The sequence below is a fragment of the Arachis hypogaea genome, chromosome 11, assembly GCF_003086295.3.
Source record: "Arachis hypogaea cultivar Tifrunner chromosome 11, arahy.Tifrunner.gnm2.J5K5, whole genome shotgun sequence".
NCBI classification, from domain to species: domain Eukaryota; kingdom Viridiplantae; phylum Streptophyta; class Magnoliopsida; order Fabales; family Fabaceae; genus Arachis; species Arachis hypogaea.
The window spans coordinates 72,703,073-72,708,720 of NC_092046.1; the positions used below are offsets into that span (position 1 = coordinate 72,703,073).

Sequence of the window (5,648 nt, forward strand, 5' to 3'; positions counted from 1 at the left end):
TGGAACGGAAGTGGTTGTCAGGCACGCATTCGTGGGGGAATGATGATGATTGTCACGTTCATCACATTCAGGTTGAAGTGTGAATGAATATCTTAGAAGCGGAATAAGTTGAATTGAATAGAAAAACAGTAGTACTTTGCATTAATCTTTGAGGAACAGCAGAGCTCCACACCTTAATCTATGGAGTGCAGAAACTCTACCGTTGAAAATACATAAGTGATGAAGGTCCAGGCATGGCCGAATGGCCAGACCCAAACGTGATCAATAGATCAAAATATAATCCAAAGATGTCTAATACAATAGTAAAAAGTCCTACTTATAATAAACTAGCTACTAGGGTTTACAAAAGTAAGTAATTTATGCATAAATTCAATTCCGGGGCCCACTTGGTGTCTGCTTGGGCTGAGCTTGAATGTTACACGTGCAGAGGCTCTTTCTGGAGTTGAACGCCAGGTTGTAACGTATTTCTGGCGTTCAACTCTGGTTTGTGACTTGTTTCTGGCGTTTAACTCCAGACAGCAGCGTAGAACTGGCGTTCAACGCACTTTTACGTCGTCTAAACTCGTTCAAAGTATAAACGATTATACATTGCTGGAAAGTCCTGGATGTCTACTTTCTAACGCAATTGAAAGCGCGCCATTTTGAGTTCTGTAGCTCCAGAAAATCCACTTTGAGTGCAGGGAGGTCAGAATCCAACAGCATCAGCAGTCCTTCTTCAACCTCTGAATATGATTTTTGCTCAAGTCCCTCAATTTCAGCCAGAAAATACCTGAAATCACAGAAAAATACACAAACTCATAGTAAAGTCCAGAAATGTGAATTTAACATAAAAACTAATAAAAACATCCCTAAAAGTAACTAGATTCCACTAAAAACATACTAAAAACAATGCCAAAAAGCGTATAAATTATCCGCTCATCACAACACCAAACTTAAATTGTTGCTTGTCCCCAAGCAACTGAAAATCAAATAGGATAAAAAGAAGAGAATATACTATAAATTCCAAACTATCAATGAAACATAGCTCCAATCAGATGAGCGGGACTTGTAGATTTTTGCCTCTTGAATAGTTTTGGCATCTCACTTTATCCATTGAAGTTCAGAATGATTGGCTTCTATAGGAACTCAGAGTTCAGATAGTGTTATTGATTCTCCTAGTTCAGTATAATGATTCTTGAACACAGCTATTTTATGAGTCTTGGCCGTGGCCCTAAGCACTTTGTTTTCCAGTATTACCACTGGATACATAAATCCCACAGACACATAATTGGGTGAACCTTTTCAGATTGTGACTCAGCTTTGCTAAAGTCCCCAATTAGAGGTGTCCAGGGTTCTTAAGCACACTCTTTTTTTTGCTTTGGACCTTGACTTTAACCGCTCAGTCTCAAGTTTTCACTTGACACCTTCACGCCACAAGGACATGGTTAGGGACAGCTTGGTTTAGCCGCTTAGGCCAGGATTTTATTCCTTTAGGCCCTCCTATCCACTGATGCTCAAAGCCTTGGGATCCTTTTTATTACCCTTGCCTTTTGGTTTTAAGGGTTACTTGCTTTTTGCTCTTGCCTCTTGGTTTTAAGAGCTTTTGGCTTTTTCTGCTTGCTTTTTCTTTTTCTTTCTATTTTTTTTCGCTATTTTTTTTCTTTCTGCAAGCTTTGTTCTTTGCTGCTTTTTCTTGCTTCAAGAATCATGTTTATGATTTTTCAAATTATCAAATAACATGTCTCTTTGTCATCATTCTTTCAAGAGCCAACATATTTAAGATTCTTAAACAACAACTTCAAAAGACATATGCACTGTTCAAGCATTCATTCAGAAAACAAGAAGCATTGTCACCACATCAATATAATTAAACTAAGTTCAAGGATAAATTCGAAACTCATGTACTTCTTGTTCTTTTGAATTAAAACATTTTTCATTTAAGAGAAGTGATGGATTAATAGGACATTCATAACTTTAAGACAAAGTTACTAACTACTAATGATCATGTAATAAGACACAAACATGGATAATCACTTAACATAAAGAAAACGAAAAACAGAGAGTGTAAGAACAAGGAATGAGTCCACCTTAGTGATGGTGGCGTTTCCTTCTTGAGGAACCAATGATGTCCTTGAGCTCTTCTATGTCTCTTCCTTGTCTTTGTTGCTCCTCCCTCATAGCTTTTTGATCTTCTCTTATTTCATGAAGGATGATGGAGTGTTCTTGATGTTCCACCCTTAATTGTCCCATGTTGGAACTTAATTCTCCTAGGGAGGTGTTGATTTGCTCCCAATAGTTCTGTGGAGGAAAGTGCATCCCTTGAGGTATCTCAGGGATTTCTTGATGATGAGCTTTTTCATGTGTCTATTGAGATCCATGAATGTGCTCTCTTGTTTGCTCCATCCTTTTCTTAGTGATGGGCTTGTGAGATGAATCTTTCCATCTCCCATGGCTCAGAGGTTGAAGCAATTGCCTTCCCTTCCCTCTTTCTTGAGGTTTCTCTGGCCTTAGGTGCCGTTAATGGTTATGGAAAAACAAAAAAGTTATGCTTTTACCACGCCAAACTTAGAATGTTGTTCGCCCTCGAGCAAAAGAAGAAAGAATAGAAGAAGAAGAAGAAGATATGGAGGAGATTGAGGGATGTGTGTATTCGGCCATATGGGTGGGATTGGGTGGGAAAGAGATGTTGAATTATGAAGGTAGGTGAGTGTATAGAGTAGGTTTATGGGGAAGAGTGGATGGATGTGAGAGAGGGGTGAGAAGAAGTGAGTGGAGGTAGGTGGGGATCCTGTGGGGTCCACAGATCCTGAGGTGATCTTGTGGGGTCCACAGATCCTGAGGTGTTTAAAGATTTACAACCTTGCACCAAATTAGGCATGCAAAATGCCCTTGCACACAACTCTGGGCGTTCAGCGCCAGATTGGTGCTTATTCTGGGCGTTGAACGCCCATTTGTTGCCCATTTCTGGCGTTGAACGCCAGAACCATGCTTGTTCTGGGTGTTCAGCGCCAGCTCTTCTCCAGGGTGCAATTCTGGCGTTCACACGCCCAGATGCTGCCCATTTTGGGCGTTCAGTGCCAAAACCATGCTCTGTTCTGGCGTTGAACGCCAGCCAGATGCTTCTTACTGGCGTTTAAACGCCAGTAAGGTCTTCTTCCAGGGTGTGATTTTTCTTCTGCTATTTTTGATTCCGTTTTCAATTTTTATATTTCTTTTGTGACTCCACATGATCATGAACCTAATAAAACATGAAAAACAATAAAAATAGAAATTAGATAAAAATTGGGTTGCCTCCCAACAAGCGCTTCTTTAATGTCAATAGCTTGACAGTGGGCTCTCATGGAGCCTCACAGATGTTCAGAGCATTGTTGAGACTCTCCAACACCAAACTTAGAGTTTAGAAATGGGAGTTCAACACCAAACTTAGAGTTTGGTTGTGGCCTCCCAACACCAAACTTAGAGTTTGACTGTGGGGGCTCTGGTTGACTCTGCTTTGAGAGAAGCTTACTGTGCTTCCTCTCCATGGGTACAGAGAGAGATCCATGAGTTTTAAACACAAGGTTGTCCTCATTTAATTGAAGGATCAATTCTCCTCTGTCCACATCAATCACAGCTCTTGCTGTGGCTTGGAAGGGTCTTCCAAGGATGATGAATTCATCCTCATCCTTCCCAGTATCTAGGACTATGAAATCAGCAGGGATGTAAAGGCCTTCAACCTTTACTAACACGTCCTCTACTTGTCCATAAGCCTGTTTTCTTGAATTGTCTGTCATCTCTAATGAGATTTTAGTGGCTTGCACCCTATAGATTCCCAGTTTCTCTATTACGGAGAGGGGCATGAGGTTTATCCCTGAACCAAGGTCACACAGAGCCTTTTCAAAGATCATGTTGCCTATGGTACAAGGTATTACGAACTTTTCAGGATCCTGTTTCTTCTGAGGCAATGTTAGTTGATCCAGATCACTTAGTTCATTGGTGAACAAGGGAGGTTCATCTTCCTAAGTTTCAATACCAAATAATTTGGCATTCAGCTTCATGATTGCACCAAGAAACTTGGCAGCTTGCTCTTCAGTAACATCCTCATTCTCTTCAAAAGAGGAATACTCATCAGAGCTCATGAATGGCATAAGGAGGTTCAATGGAATCTCTATGGTCTCTAGATGAGTCTCAGATTCCTTTGTTTCCTCAAAAGAAAGCTCCTTATTGATCACTGGACGTCCCAGGAGGTCTTCCTCCTTGGGATTCACGTCCTCTCCTTTCTTCACAGGTTCGGCCATGGTGATTAATTCAATGGCCTTGCACTCTCCTTTTGGATTTTCTTCTGTATTGCTTGGGAGAGTACTAGGAGGGATTTCAGTGATCCTTTTACTCAGCTGGCCCACTTGTGCCTCCAAATTTCTAATGGATGACCTTGTTTCATTCATGAAACTCATAGTGGTCTTAGATAGATCAGAGACTAAGTTTGCTAAATTAGAGGTATTTTGTTCAGAGTTCTCTGTCTGTTGCTGAGTGGTTGATGGAAAAGGTTTACTATTGTTAAACCTATTTCTTCCACCATTATTAAAGCCTTGTTGAGGCTTTTGATCCTTCCATAAGAGATTTGGATGATTTCTCCATGATGGGTTATAGGTGTTTCCATAAGGTTCACCCATATAATTTACCTCTGCTATTGCAGGGTTTTCAGGATCATAAGCTTCTTCTTCAGAAGATGCCTCTTGAGTACTGTTGGATGCAGCTTGCATTCCATTCAGACTCTGAGAAATCATATTGACTTGCTGAGTCAATATTTTATTCTGAGCTAATATGGCATTCAGAGTATCAATTTCAAGAACTCCCTTCTTCATAGGCGTCCCATTACTCACAGGATTCCTCTCAGAAGTGTACATGAACTGGTTATTAGCAACCATGTCAATGAGTTCTTGAGCTTCTGCAGGCGTTTTCTTTAGGTGAATGGATCCACCTGCAGAAGTATCCAATGACATCTTAGATAACTTAGATAGACCATCATAGAATATGTCCAGGATGGTCCATTCTGAAAGCATGTCAGAAGGACACTTTTTGGTCAGTTCTTTGTATCTCTCCCAAGCTTCATAGAGGGATTCACCTTCTTTCTGTCTGAAGGTCTGAACATCCACTCTAAGCTTGCTCAGCTTTTGAGGAGGAAAGAACTTGGCTAAGAAAGCCGTGACCATCTTGTCCCAAGAGTTCAGGCTGTCTCTGGGTTGAGATTCCAACCACACTCTAGCTCTGTCTCTTACAGCAAAAGGGAAAAGCATGAGCCTGTAGACTTCAGGATCTACTCCATTAGTCTTAACAGTATCACATATCTGCAAGAATTCAGTTAAGAACTGAAAAGGATCTTCAGATGGAAGTCCATGAAACTTGCAGTTCTGCTGCATCAGAGAAACTACTTGAGGTTTCAGCTCAAAGTTGTTTGCTCCAATGGTAGGAATGGAGATGCTTCTTCCATGTAAATTGGAATTAGGTGCAGTAAAGTCACCAAGCATTCTCCTTGCATTATTGTTGTTGGGTTCGGCTGCCATCTCCTTTACTTGTTCGAAATTTTCAATAAGGTTATCTCTGGATTGTTGTAATTTAGCTTCTCTTAGTTTCCTCTTCAGAGTCCTTTCAGGTTCTGGATCAGCTTCAACAAGAATGCCTTTTTCCTT

The 5,648-nt window shown here is 40.7% G+C and overlaps 1 non-coding gene across 1 annotated transcript; it reads left to right on the plus strand.

The window, feature by feature from the left end:
* Window positions 1-5,015: 5,015 nt before the first annotated feature.
* Window positions 5,016-5,123, plus strand: LOC112726054 (small nucleolar RNA R71). The gene has a single exon (XR_003165124.1). It is a non-coding gene; the product is annotated as a small nucleolar RNA R71 (small nucleolar RNA).
* Window positions 5,124-5,648: the final 525 nt, after the last annotated feature.